The sequence below is a fragment of the Cheilinus undulatus genome, linkage group 10, assembly GCF_018320785.1.
Source record: "Cheilinus undulatus linkage group 10, ASM1832078v1, whole genome shotgun sequence".
In the NCBI taxonomy this organism is placed as follows: domain Eukaryota; kingdom Metazoa; phylum Chordata; class Actinopteri; order Labriformes; family Labridae; genus Cheilinus; species Cheilinus undulatus.
In genome coordinates, this window is record NC_054874.1 from 50,650,991 (window position 1) to 50,666,352 (window position 15,362).

At 40.2% G+C, this 15,362-nt stretch overlaps 1 protein-coding gene across 1 annotated transcript in view; it reads right to left on the reverse strand.

Moving 5' to 3' along the window:
• The window catches only part of LOC121516554 (protocadherin-1-like), a 424,991-nt gene extending 416,674 nt beyond the window's left edge, over positions 1 to 8,317 (reverse strand). Inside the window, exon 1 of the mRNA XM_041797897.1 lies at positions 7,783 to 8,317. The gene's annotated coding sequence lies outside the window, so the exon portion shown is untranslated. The remainder of the gene's footprint in view (positions 1 to 7,782) is intronic.
• Between the last annotated feature and the right edge of the window lie 7,045 nt (positions 8,318 to 15,362).

The window sequence follows — 15,362 nt, forward strand, 5'->3', positions numbered from 1 at the left end:
GTGCTTTTAGTCGCTTTACTGCAGGAAACGTGCATCTGTCATCTGTCCGGCTGTGGAGGGTCTCTACCGCCGCTGCTGACGACAGATTTACATGACGCCGTGGGTGTTTGTGATCCCCTCAGGATGGTTTCTGATGGTCTCAGTGACCCCCCCGACCCCCTTTTTCTTTTGTTTTTAATCAAAACTTGCAAAATGACGACAGCCGCCCGAGGTAATGATTTCAGATAATTGCTGTCACTGCAGCTTCCTTTGATCGGATCATTACGAAACAAGCCTTTCACGCAGCACACCATGGTGATTATACACTTCTGAGCCTCAGCTTCCATTAATAGCAGTCAAATGTTTTTCATCTCTAGGAGTGTCCCTGACTAAGGATTTACATCGTCAGCTCTAATGCTCAGACTCTGTGTCTGAGGCTCACTCGTCCATGTTCCAGTTATACATGAGAGAAAAACCACAAGAGCTTACTATTAATCTTCTTATAAACACCTCTCCTGATCCATCCTCTTCCTCCCTCATTCAATCTGCATCATATTGCTCTTATAAGCATCATGCACATCCCTATTTACACAACAGAAGAAAAACAGAGAAAAACTGTAAAAAACTTTGATTTTTTAAAATCTATACAGCACACAGAAACAACAATAAAACACAGGCTAAAGGGGGACAGATAAGGATTTTTCAGGGCTGATACTACTGATCATTAGTGGTTCATTTATGATAAGAATGAGTTATTAGTGTCAGTAACTTTACTGTTAAAGCTACAACACCATGACTACTAGGGCTGGGCAATTAATCGCAAATTAGATCAAATCACAATATGACCTGCTGCCATTTTCAAACCGCAGAATGTGCAATATTTCTTTGTGTCAAAATACCAGTTAAAACTTTTTTTTTTTTTTTTTTTTTGCAGCAGGGACATTATGCATTATATATCCTGCAATCATTCTAGTGGCATATTTTGAAAATTGTGTATTAAAAAAAATATTTTTTCTTTTGGATGTTTTTCTTATCAAATGTGAGAACTATATAAAAATGATCATTCCTTTAATACAACAATTCATATCCAATTTGCAAAATAAGTCAAAATCATCACAATTACATATTTTTTCAAAATTGTTCAGCCCTGGTTTTATCTAATATTGTGTTGGCTGTAGTATAGAATGAATTATTGATTGTTTTTGTTGGAAAATACTAGAAATGAAGAACTTCAAAAATAATCGCACATCAAATTGCAATCGCAATATTGGGTAAAAAAAAAAAAAAAAAAAAAAAAAAAAAATCATAATTAGATTATTTCCCCAAATCGTTCAGCCCTGATGACTACTTCATCACTGACGACTAAAGATGAATACAGTTATTTCTAATGTGACGTTTAGCCAATCAGATATGGTTGTGGGCGAGACATGAGGGAGTAAAACTGCACACTTTCTTTTTACCTGCTCTGGGTAAAATAAAACACCCAGGACATCTGGACAAATACACACTAGCAGGCCTGATCACTACTACTTCACATGCCCTGGATTTAAATTTATCCAAGTTACTGTAATCTCTTTATATCAGGGATTTTATTAAATATTACACTGGATTTTATGCAGACATTTAAATGTAGATCAGAACTAAAACTTCAGTCCTAAAAACACACAATTTAATAAAGTCTGAGGAAAAACAAATGAACTCATTTCAGCCCTTAAAAGGATACTTCAACATTTTGGAAAATTTGCCCATTCCCATAATTCCTATAGTCTTAGTAATAGGTTTGTTTAGCTCTGGGGACCGATATACCAGCTGCACAGCTAATGCTATGGAAGCAGATGGTATTTTTTTGCTTTCCCTCATCAAACTCATCAAATAAACAATCCAACAGCTCCAAAACGCTCTCATGGACAAGTTGTGACCTGCACATTCACCACGCTATGAAATAATCATGGATCATGATGAACAGAGATGTTTTAAAGCTACCAACTACCAAGTAACTACGGCACTGCGACAGGCGCACTGTGTCACTCCGCCCAGTGGTTTACTCGGAAAGTAGTTCCGAGTATTTGCTTCATGTGTCGTAATGTTACACAGTTATACGTTATTATTTCATAGCGTGGTGAATGTGCAGGTCACAACTTGTCCACGAGAGCGTTTTGGAGTTGTTGGATTGTTTATTTGATGAGTTTGATGAGGGAAACCAAAAAATACCATCTGTCTCCATTGAGTTCGCACAGCAGCTCCGAACTCGGCAGCGCCGATCTAGAAACTGCTTACAGGAACAACTAAAGGTAACAAACCTATTACTCAGACTATTGGGATTATGGCAAAGGGCAAATTTGCCAAAATGTTGAAGTATCCCTTTAAGACTTTAAAGCGTTGGAACGACGATGAGTGAAGAGATCTGCAGTCTGAAACTCCACTGACTTATCACAGCTAATATTTACAGCTGATAGCGGCTATGACAGTTATGGATAATTCACTTTAAGCTCATATTGTTCTTCCCTAATCTATTAAAGGAAAAGCCTGAGTTAATGCATTTATTCCCAACCTGGTATCTAGGGGGCGCCACAGAGCTTACATGTCTGCTCTGAGGTTGTCTGGATTAAATTAGAAAATATGAACTCAGATCTGGGTTTGCACCATTATTATCAGAACTGGTAAATTATCAGCTGATTACACAATAATAAAATTATTAACGCTGAAATCCACCGATAAAAGAGGCGTTTGTTTACTTAACGGGAGTACACATTCTGGAACAGTAGGTGGCGATGTGTAGCCGGCATTAAGGCCCAGAGAAGAAGAACAGAGACCACAGCGCAGACTAACCGTGGCTTTACTGGGGGGGTCAGAAACTCAGCGATGGGTCTTACAGGTCACAGAGGAGTCGTCTTCCTAGCGACAGACTACACGTGGAATATGAGGCGGCAGTAGCCACTAGCATTAGCCATTAGCATTAGCTGTTAGCGTGACAGCATCTATGATGTGTTTTAGCTGCTTAACTGAGAATGCACTCTACTCTTTCCTGTTTCATTTGCCTGATTCGACACGTCTGACATGTTTGATGGCTACTGTCTCTGCTTGGTATTTGTTAACCCTCTAATCCCCAGATGTGCATTTAAAACAGAAAATAAACTTCTAAATTTCTTTGGTTTTCATCCGTTATTGGCCATCAGGAGGTGGAAATAATCAGTTATCAGTATCGGCTTTACAAGATATTTATCTTGCATCTCATATTCTTAATGAAACAATAATTTATGCAAACATCTGTTGGTAAGACAATCACCTCTTTCCTTCAGTTATGATTAATGAAACCACAATTTTGGTCAGAAATGCATCAAAAAGCTGGTGTCGGTCTCGGAGTGTGAGATTGGGTACCACTGAGATCCTTACACATTAAAATAAATATACAGCATTTATTTTCTTTGATGCTACAGGTACAGAGCAACGATACTGCAAAGTAGCATGAAAGCAAAAAGACAATTTAGATTCTATAAAAATAAAAACATAACCAGTGCAGCATTAACAGCCTCATACAGCTGAGACGCTGCAGAAACAGGCGCTCCGCTCTGAGACTGGCGGTCGACTGAAGCTCGTTTGACTATTTGAGGTCATCCCTGCAGGAGAAGGTTTTTTTTTTTTTTTTTTTATAAAAATGTCAATGCTTTTCTGCAAACGCCTTTGTGAATGATTCAAAAGCAACTATATGTTTGGTTTTAAGGCTAACAGTTCAAGATGCGGTACTCTTTTTAACCGTGTGATCCAGCGGAATATTTTCATGTGGTTGGACATGAGAGAAAGCTGTGCAAACACGGCTTTAATTGAACCTGCATGCCGTGGATTTGTGTGGAGTTTCTAGTGTGGTAAACGCTCCACAAAGGCCACAAGCAGTGTGTGCTTTTGATGCCAAACCGCTCATTTGTCATACAGACAACACAAAAGAGGAAACAAAGCTCGACAAATTCTTTTTAAATCGATCCAGAGTGGACAAACCTGCTGCTTAAAACAATGCCGTATTTGCTGTCTTTGTGTTTTCATGCTCGGTTTGGTTCCTCGTTCCTGTCTGCTCTCTTGTTGTCACACCTGAGCTAAAAACCTGCCGTGAAAACTCTTTAATCCGAAGCATGGACGCCTCTTTTTCTGCAGCGCGGGGGTGTGAAGGTGTGTGTGGGGTTTCCATTTCACACAGCAAACCCATTTCCACTCTCCCAGCTCCCCGTTTTAATGACGGGCATTAACGACACGGCTCGCTCAGATCTCCAATTTTTACGCAGGAATGTGCAGAACGGACTCGCTCTGACCCCTCTGGTTCCCCTCCTCCTTCTTCTTCATGTGTCTTTTTATTTCATCCTCTGACGAATCTCCCTCTTATCCTCCCGTGGAGCTGTGGATGACCGGGGTTGTTGTCGTTTTTATCTAGGCTAAATTGGCACATGCTAAATTAGAAGAGGCAGAGAGGGATTCCAACGCTCTCCTATCAAACCTCAAACCTCGCCCTTCCACCAGCGGCAGCAGAAGCTCGGGTGACACCAGGACTCGCCGTCCAAACTAGCCGCAAACCTCAGAGACAGTATCTCCACCTAATCTCATCCAATTATACTGCAAAATAAACCTCAATATATGCTTTAACAGCGCCAGAAATTAGATCTAATCCCCAACGGGAAGAGAATCTAGTTTGACCAAAATCCACAGAGGCTTTGAGAAGCCGTTTAGTGCTTCTGGAACTGGTTTTCCAACATTAAAATGAAGTAAAAACAGGGTTTTAAAGCCAGAAGCAACAACCTCACATCTTATTTTAACTAGTTTGGAGGCAAAGAGACCAAAACGCCTCCTTAAAACAGCAGATTTGCATTTTTACACAAACACCACCAACGCAGAATGGCGCTCCTTTTAGTCCAGGGACTGCACCGGCTCCGTTCAGCTGTTCTGCACAGCGGCTCCGCTCAGCCAGATTTTAGTGCCCTCGTGTCACTCGGGTTTTCACAAGAGGTGACAAGTGTTATTAGGGAACGGGGGCAAAGGTCAAGAGAAGGAGCAGAGACTCACACATTACCCATGAACACTTGGGAAAGGTCTCTAAAATGCTCCTGAAGAAGAAGCGGCGGCGGTGGCGTTTACTACTACAGCTCACTCTCTGTCAGGAAACGGCAGATGCAGTTTGCATGTAAATACCCGACTCCCCCACCCTCCCTTTCTCCTCTCTCTCTCTCCCTATCATGTAGAGCAGCTCGAACGCCCATCCTCCTCGCTCCACCACAGCAGAGCGAGGAAGGAGGAGGACTGGAAAGCCGGAGACTGGAAGGACTGGACAGACTGGATTCCTCGGTGGTGACACTATTGATAGATACTAGGGATGGGAAAAATACTGAGTTTCTGAGCAAAATCAATACATGTTTGATTAGATATGTGGGGTAAGCTGATATGCTGAGACAGATTCTCTGTAAAAATATTTATACAGAAATACAGCAGAAACTATGTTTGGTCCAAATCTGGCATCATGATTTTGTTTATTTATCTCATTTATTAGCATTTTTAATAGTAACACAAAACCCAGTGGAAGTGTTTGCAGCAAAAATAGAAGTCCTAGCCTTGCAAACAATCATCATGTTTGATTTTAATTATATCTAATTGCAGGAAACCTCTGACGCACCATCTAGATTGCACCATTGCATTGACAACAATGGAAAAAAGCAGCTGTAAGTGGAAGGATCAACCGTTTCCCTCACTCCTTGCTACTTCTATCCATCCCTCCAAACATTGCAAATTCACTGGTGCATTTAAAGCAATGTCTTTTCTGTCTTTTGCATGAAAAACATGCCTTAAGATCATGACATTTATGCACGTTATTAAGCCCCGATGATTAAATTAAGGCTGGTTTTACTACACAATATTTACAGGACAGAGCATTTTGGAAACCTGCATATACAGCAACGTTGACAATGTTTTTGTGCAATGCAGACAATGTTTTCTGCATCGTTGATGGCTCAAAAAGACAAACTGGGCTTTGATTCTGGTTTCTGTGATGTTTAACAGGCTTTAGAATGGTTTTTGCTTTTTATTAGAAACATCAGATTTTATTATTCTGATATTTGAGAGCTGTTTCTTTTTTCTCTGCAGAAAAAAACCCTGACATTTATGTAATGTATTACCACAGTGCTAAAAAAGTGCAGAGCTGCATACCAAGTGTCATTATTTATCTAAAAAGAACCATCAGAAGGATTTTGGTCCTTGTCTCCCAGCCCTAGATACTCATCTCCACCTGCAGCTGTCATCCACATTTACAGTTTACCCTCAAACCTTTATTTGGAGTCTTGTTAACAGAAAAAACACAGCGGCTCCCTGCAGGGCGGGGGTGGGAGAGGGTGTTTAATTTGGTGCTACAGGTGCCTCAGAGGCCTCAGATGCTGCGTTAGGCTTTACAGCGAGGCAGATATGGAGAGAGATGTGTTCTCCCTCGCCTGTGTGACTGCTTTATGAGCAGCCCAGGATGAATGGACTGTTGTATTGTTGCTTTAAGCAGCCCCAGGAGCCTCGGGAGGCAGATTAGCTCTAATATTACAGTGGGTAGACAAACCTCTGATTGTAATGACGAGCTTTTTTACTGCCATTTTATATTCTTCTCTCCCTGCAGAACTCTTTGATGGAGGAATAATGAAACCCTGCTGTGGTGGTGCACTGTAGGGGAACTGTGCAACCACACTGTACTTTCTCCCTAAAATGCATTTTACAGTTTCAGGGAAGGCTGAGTGACCCAGAGGAAGCTGCTTTTTATTACTGACAGACATGGAGGTAATGCTGAGGATAGAGGGGGTCGATATGGATCAATACCACTGTAGTGTAATACACATGAAATACCCATCAGAGGAGATCAGCCTCTGAATCTGAGCATTTAAATGGCTTTATTTGGCCAACAAGTGTGATTCTAACAGCCTGGATCCATTCTACATGGAGAATTACGACGGCACGAGCGCACATCCAGGAGAAAATGAGGATAAAAATGAGCACAGTCTTCTTATTATCGTGCGTAAAGAGTCCCCTCCTCAGCTGCTCACTTACGTGGGAGCCTGAACGCCACAGCCTGGTCAGTGCAGCTATCACTGAGCTCATGCATGCATATGCATGTTTATTTAGGCCTATTTAAGCCCTAAACTCTCATTTTAATTCAAGTTGGTGATTTCAGTCGCTGGTATGTCCCTCTTTGATGTGCCCTGATTGGCTGAACTTTGAGCATGTTATATTTTCAGTCAATTTTTATAGTTTTTGGTCAAATCTACCATGATTTCACGGGTTTTTCGATAGTTTCCCTTCTTTCTGCGGCGCTGCTTCATGCTTTTTATAATTCAGGTGGCATAATAATTGCCACCACCTCACTGGCAGCGAAGCAAATCTACCTGCGGATGCAGAAAGTAGCCTAAACGTGCATATATGGCATGCATAGGGGTGCTGTTCATCTCTGGGAGTGTAGTTCTGCTCCACGGAGAGAAGTTCCCACCTGGATCGGGTGTGAGCTGCGCAGATCACCATCCGAGGAGACCAGCCTCTGAATATGAGCGTTTAAAAGGCTTTATTTGGCCAACAAGTGTGATCCTTACAGCTGACATTCATCCTACACTGAGTGTGATTAAGGCACAAGTGCTCATCTAGGCGGAAATATGGAGAAAAGTATTCTTCCTGTTACCGTGCGTAAAGAGTCTCCGCCCGAGCTGCTCACTTCCACGAGGATATGAATGAATTTATGTCACGGAGATGTTGGTATGTGCAGATCTAGGAGTGTAATTCTGCTCTCTGGAGAGAAGTTCCTACCTGGACCGGGTGTGAGCTGCGCGGTTCCCCAGCTCAGAGCGCTCCAGCCCGGCTTAAAGGCTCCGCTCCTCCTCGGTACAGGCGGAGCCGCGCCAAAGCCGAAAAATCCCGAATTAACAATCCACGCCTGGAGAGAAAAAGACCTGAAATCAAATCAAACAATCCAGCCGGACAGAAAGGGGTATTATTCCTCCAATCCTCCTGTCAGGGTCTGTCCAGTTTTACAGTCGTGACCAGCGTTGCGCATCAACCCGGGGGATCCTTCTCCTCCGCTCGGACTGGGGGTCACTTCTACTCCGTGAATGGATGAAGCACCGAGAGCTGTAGGAGCATCCTCTCTCTCAGTGATGGGGAGGCTTTGAGGGTGGGGATGGGGATGGCGATGACAAGATGAAGAAAAAGAGAAATCAACCAAGTAAGAATCACTAGATCCGGGAGTTGTCAGCGGTCGTCCGTTAGTTTCCACCCCGACGCGCAGTCACCGATCTGCCGCCTCAAACTCTGTCCTCCTCCCGGTGCAGCACGGAGCAGCTCTGCGCTGTGTGTGATGAGAAAGTGGAGTGAGTCCAAACGGCTGCGCGCTCTCTCTCTCTCCTCCCTCCTCCCTCCACCATACACTCTCCTATACACTACACCGAGGGGAGGGGGGAGGAGCGAGCATCCACCCCAACAACTAACTCTTCTTGGGTTTCCCAACAATTCTTTCTTATTTTACTCAGAAACATCACACAGCTGCCACTTTGGAACAACCAGAGCAGCTGTTTTCCATTTTCAGCCTTTGTGCACGTTTGAATCCTAAGATACAGATGTTCATAGCTCACAAAACAAAAACCTAAAATAACTGAAATGCATCCGTTTTTCTTGGCATGGATCCATCTGTTCAAACAGGGGCAGGTTGGACAAACTAGTGCGTAAAAACGCTCATAAATGAAGACTAAATACTTCCATACCCCCCAAACAATAATAAGTCTCCAGCAATATTACGCACACGTGCAGAGATGGGAAATCCAGCTTTGGTTAGTGATCCGGATCGTTTGGCACAGCTTGGATCTGGCTCTTTCAGGCTCCACTTTGATAATTGTGCATGCATTTTGACGCATTTTGCACATTTTCTTCCAACTTGTGTAAATTTCAAAAAAATATTTCCTGTCTCCCTCATAGGGCTGCACAAACCGTGCACTGGCTGTGCTGTATGCCCCCCCCCCCATGATGGTGTGTCTGTGGCGGAGCAGTGTGGAAAACCTCACTCCACAATAATACAGGGAGAAAGGAAACCAGCCCCCCATTATTTACATAAAAGAGCCGACTCTTTGAACCGTCCCGCTCATGAACGACACATCCCTACTTCCCAACATCTCTCATGTTTACCGGAGAAGACGAGGCTTCTTGATACTTTGGAACAACGACAGGAGCATTTTCCTCCTTTTAAAGCCGTTTTCTGAGCTCAGAATCTCTGCTCTGGTCTCCATCCCATAAAAATTCAATGTAAACTGAGTGTAAGTGTGGTTAAAGGGATGAAGAGACTCCTTTTAGACAGTCAAACCCCAAATTTCAGATTCTCTTTCCTCCATTTCCAGCCGTACACAGCTGATAAATGTTTCAATGCTTCTACCTCTGTTTCCTCTGTCATCCCTCCCTCTCCCCCTCTGTAATCATCCCTCTGCCTCTCTCACTGCTCCATCCAGCCTCACAGAGCAGGGAAGCGGCTGTCTCTCTTGCTCTGAGCGCCACCTACAGGCGAGAAGCGGCAGAGAGGGGCAGGATGAGCGAGGCACAGAGAGAGAGAGAGAGAGAGCAGGCTTTTTCCCGCCACCGTGGAGCAGAAGACAGCAGGCGAAGCAGAACAAAATGGAGACTACAGTGTAAAACGGCCTGATATTTACTCGCCATCATGGCTGTGAATACAACAGAGCCTATAGGAACACAGACGGCGTGTGTTGGAGGGAGGCCGTCCTCTCTGATATTACACCAAACACATATGGATTATGTTTCTGCATATGGCTGCATCCTCACAGAGCTAATCAGAAGAATTTAAAAAGCTGTCCACAGTTTAGCTTCAGGGACGCTGGAAATATCCCTGAGTGCACGCTTTTCTAAGAGTGTTCTAGAAATGCAACCATGACCATCATGCAGACGGCTCTGATAAAGAAGAGCTGAAGTTTTAGCCGAGACAGGAGGAGAGTTTTCACCTGAGACTAAAACCAGGAGGAACCACATCTGTAAGTCTGGTCAGAAATATACGGACACCTCTGCAGCTCTGTTCCACAACTTCAGACTCCCAACATCCAGAAATATTCCTTCTTCTTATCTAGTCCATATTATATGTAAGTAACACCCCAGAGCACTTTAATCTTTTTAAAACAGACTCACACACTCATTTTCCTTCAAGCTCTAGACCAGGGGGGTCAGACTCAGTCACGGATTCTGGATTCAGGTCTGACCTGAGGGTCTAACGAGGTCCACGTTTTTTACCAGCGATAAATTATGGGCAAAAAAACCTTTGAAAATAAAAAATATCCAAATAAAAAGTTTAAGAGCTCAAACTCTGAGATTAGAAAATAAAATGAATGAGTTCAAAGGTAAAAACACATTATTACAATTCAGAATCATGTTTTTACAGGTAAATATATGAGAAAGAAAGTAAAATGATGAGTTTCAAAGGTCAGAATATGAGTTCATGTCATAAACTTTGAGTCTAAGAGGTAAAAACACGAGATTAAAGTGAAAGTTTATTTTTATTTTATTTATCTGAAAAGGGACAGTCACATTAATCAACATTTAAACAAATGTAAATGTAGCTGAGGTAGCCAAGGGGCTAGTTTTCATCGGCAGTCCCTTTGCCATCGCAGAATAAAATATACTTCAGTAAAATAAGTAAAAATAATGTGAACATTTACAGCTCGATTCACAAGTTAGGAATTGGAAGGTCAAAACAGGATAACATTTAAAATCTTTAGTTAAAAAGGTCAAAATATGACTTTAAATGTAAAACTGTGAATCTAAAAGGTCAAAATGTGCGATAAAAGTTAAAATTATAAATTAAAAAAGTTAAGATAAGTCAAAATCAGGTTTTTATTCCTGATTCTGGGATGTAATATTGAAAGAATAAAATGAAAACACAAATTATTTTCTCCCCACATTCCTGACGTTTTATCTGATAAATTTTTACTCTTTAGTTTTCATTTTTTTGTGACTTCAGGAGAATATGAAATGATCATTGAGGTTAAGTTTACATTTTTATAGTGGAGTAAATCTGCAGACATCAGCTGAGGCCATCAGATACAGGAGCACCAAACATGAACGGCTCCAGCTGGAAGCTTTCTTTGTTTCAGTTTCATTTTTGAATCATTTTTAGCTGAAAGCTTCAAATCAGCTCAGAGTTCTCTGTTCCTGGAGTCTGTTTCTCTCATTTAAATAGTTTTTACTGTAATAAAATAAATATGTAGCTGCTGGTTGTTATAACAGATCAATGGAAAAAGAAATCCAATCTCTGATTTCAAAAAAGCTGGGACAATGAATAAAATAGAAATAAGAACAGTGTAAGGTGATGGTCGTAGTTAAATGTGAAAACAGCACAAAGAATGTAAATATTGAATCTACAACCTCATAAATAAAGCAGTCAGTTAAGATCAGTATTTGGGTTTAAACAGCTACTCTAAGCCTGTAGCAGACCTGCTCTGGTAGATAAACCAGACGATGATGAAGAGTAGTGATGGTTGATGAAGACTTTAATGTTCAGCCTCTGACTTCGATATTTGAACGCAGTTCCTCTCAATCTGAATCCTCAGAAACACAGAAAGAGCTAAAAGACAAATAAAATACAGCTCTGGTAATAAAAGACAAAAATATACAGAAATCCTTCAGCTGCATTAAAATTCACATCCTGTACCTTAACGGTAGTTTAACAAACACATTCATAAAAACACATCAAACTTTATAAACCACAGACCGTGTTCTCACTCCGACCAGGAGCTGAAATGTAAGAAACAGCAGGAAAGTCAGCAACGGCATAAATAAAACGTACAGGAAGTGATCTTTACAATAACAGACCCTCATCAGGGTCATTTACACGTGACGATTGACAAACAAACTCAAAATCAAACTGACCACTGAGACCCGGGAGAGAGGATCAGAAATCTCAATGTCCATGAAAAAAAACACAAAAAAGCTTCATAAACTGCAGATTATCTGGTGCTCACCAAGATTTAAAAACTTAGATTAAGAAGAGTCAGATAGTTTGTCTTGTTTTAAAGTTAATTTCTTATTTTTAGTGTGTAACTTTACAGTATAATCTTAATCTTCAGATCTTTATATTCTTAAACTAAGTAAATAAGTGTTAAAATCAGCTTCATTAGTTCTCTCACACAGTCTCATTAAACAGATCTGGTTTCAGGATTCAGTAACAAACTCAGGCTGATGATTTAAGGATCACAAAAAGCATCAATAGAAAATAGGATTGCTTTTATTCCACGTTTTTCTGTGGTCTGATCTTTACAGACGCCTGAATTTAGAAAGACACTTTAGCTGGAAAATGATGAAGAGCTGAGATGGCTGACAGATAACAGAGCATTATTTTAGTTTTTATTCGTTTGTCTCATCTTCCTTTGGCATTAACAACATATTTCTGTATGATGATTGCCGTTTGCGCTGCGGTGCTAAAGTTCTGTTCAAAAGTTTTTGAGCCATAAAAAGGTCCTGAATGTTTTCAGACTGATTCTGAGAGTGTGCAGCAGCCCTGACTCTCTGCTGATTGTGCTGACAGTTTAAGAAATGCTGACAGTTATCAGACCTGCCATCCTGGTTGTGATTCAGGAGAAACATTCAGGACTGGTTTTAACTTTAATGGTTTAGTTTTAACATGGATTTAGACTGGAGCTGCACGGTGGTGCAGGGGTTAGTGCTGTCGTCTCACAGCTGTAAGGTCCCTGGTTTGATTCCCGGTCAGGGCCTTTCTGTGTGGAGTTTGCATGTGTGGATTCTCTCCAGGTGCTCCAAGCTCCTCCACCACCAAAAACATGTTAGGTTGAAATGTTAGAAATATATTTGCTTATATTGAGTATATTTGATTTATTTGTAGCCTGTAGGAAGTTCAGTTTTAAGCAATCTCAGCTTAAACCGGCATTTCTGATTATTTTTAGCCTTTTGAAGAGTTCGTACTTATTTCTAGATTTAACAATCTTATTTCTACAAATCTTATCAAGTCAAATGATCTCACTGCACTGACAGATAATTTCACTGTTTTTATCTTATATCAAGGCACCCGTTTTTAGGTGGTTATTCACAAAGGTTTCCCACAAACAGTTGGCGTTCTCCAGGTGTGCTTCATGCCCTCCTGGTTAAAAAAAAAAAAAAACATTTACCCTTCCCCAGTGCCTGCCCATCCTCTCCCACCTGCCCATAATACAGACCTAATACAGTCTATTATGTAGAATAATACAGATGTAATACAGTCTATTATGTAGAATAATACAGACCTAATACAGTCTATTATGTAGAATAATACAGATGTAATACAGTCTATTATGTAGAATAATACAGATGTAATACAGTCTATTATGTAGAATAATACAGACCTAATACAGTCTATTATGTAGAATAATACAGACCTAATACAGTCTATTATGTAGAATAATACAGATGTAATACAGTCTATTATGTAGAATAATACAGACCTAATACAGTCTATTATGTAGAATAATACAGACCTAATACAGTCTATTATGTAGAATAATACAGACCTAATACAGTCTATTATGTAGAATAATACAGATGTAATACAGTCTATTATGTAGAATAATACAGACCTAATACAGTCTATTATGTAGAATAATACAGACCTAATACAGTCTATTATGTAGAATAATACAGACCTAATACAGTCTATTATGTAGAATAATACAGACCTAATACAGTCTATTATGTAGAATAATACAGATGTAATACAGTCTATTATGTAGAATAATACAGACCTAATACAGTCTATTATGTAGAATAATACAGACCTAATACAGTCTATTATGTAGAATAATACAGACCTAATACAGTCTATTATGTAGAATAATACAGACCTAATACAGTCTATTATGTAGAATAATACAGACCTAATACAGTCTATTATGTAGAATAATACAGACCTAATACAGTCTATTATGTAGAATAATACAGATGTAATACAGTCTATTATGTAGAATAATACAGACCTAATACAGTCTATTATGTAGAATAATACAGACCTAATACAGTCTATTATGTAGAATAATACAGACCTAATACAGTCTATTATGTAGAATAATACAGACCTAATACAGTCTATTATGTAGAATAATACAGATGTAATACAGTCTATTATGTAGAATAATACAGATGTAATACAGTCTATTATGTAGAATAATACAGATGTAATACAGTCTATTATGTAGAATAATACAGACGTCACCTTGTGCCAAACCAGCAAATATATCTCAACAAAGCCACAACCAACACATAAATTCTCTATACTTTAACATCAGAGATATAAAAATTAATTCTTAGCTTCTCCCTAAAGGAATAATAAATGAATGTAAAATGATCGAACTAAAGGAAGTCAGCTCCAACAGAGCCAGTACTGTAGTCCTCCATCAGATGATGCTTCTGTTCATTTTACAGAAACAGATGGAAAACAACATCATTACTCTCAGTTCAGTTTATTCTGCTAATCTGTTACTATGCAGAAAAACTATATGAAATATTCACTCATTTATTTTGGTAATATCAAAGATTTAGTCAGAAAACCATAAAGTTCAGAGACGAGATACTTCAGATACGTGACAGAAAGGTTAAAACAATGCATTTTATATTTATTATCATTACTGAATACCAGTGTTAGATAATTCTTCCTAAAATTATAAAAAAAAATCAAATTGAATAAATTACAGTGGGAGGATGATCTGTTTTAATTTTTGCCAGACATCTCTGTAATATTTACTGTTGCTGCTTTGCTGGTGTGCTAATCAAGGTCTCCGCAAATAGCAGTTTGTAATTTTTGCTAATTACAGAGACGTGGAGATCACAGGGACGGAGGTTTGATCAGCGTATCTGCGGCACATGCGCCTGGACTCACACACCCTTTTCATTCACCGCCACATTCCTGATAAAAATACGGTGACTGCTGCAGATGCAGATTCACTCAGAGACACGTGAGGATGGAGAAGGTGCTTCTACTGGAAGAACACTCTCAAATCCATCTTTTCTAGAGGATCTTGAACACACCTTGGATAATTCAGAGCGCTGACTCTGAGAATAAGTCTGTCTCTGGGTGTTAAACACCTTTAGGTCATGTGCTCTGGTCTGAACCAGGACCCAGCTTTGGTCTGCATTCACCAGCAGAGTCACCAGTTTACCCTAATGAGCATGTCTTTATTTATCTACAAGAAGGACCTACTGAGCATGCTCAGTAATGGACCGTGTTACGTCTCCATAAACTTAACATGCAGCACATCCAGACGCCGTCTCTGTCTCAGGTTTGTTGTGTTCCATCCTTGAAATGTTAAATTTGTTTTCTCTCATTAATCTGCTCTCAGCTCTCCATCATAACAATGAAA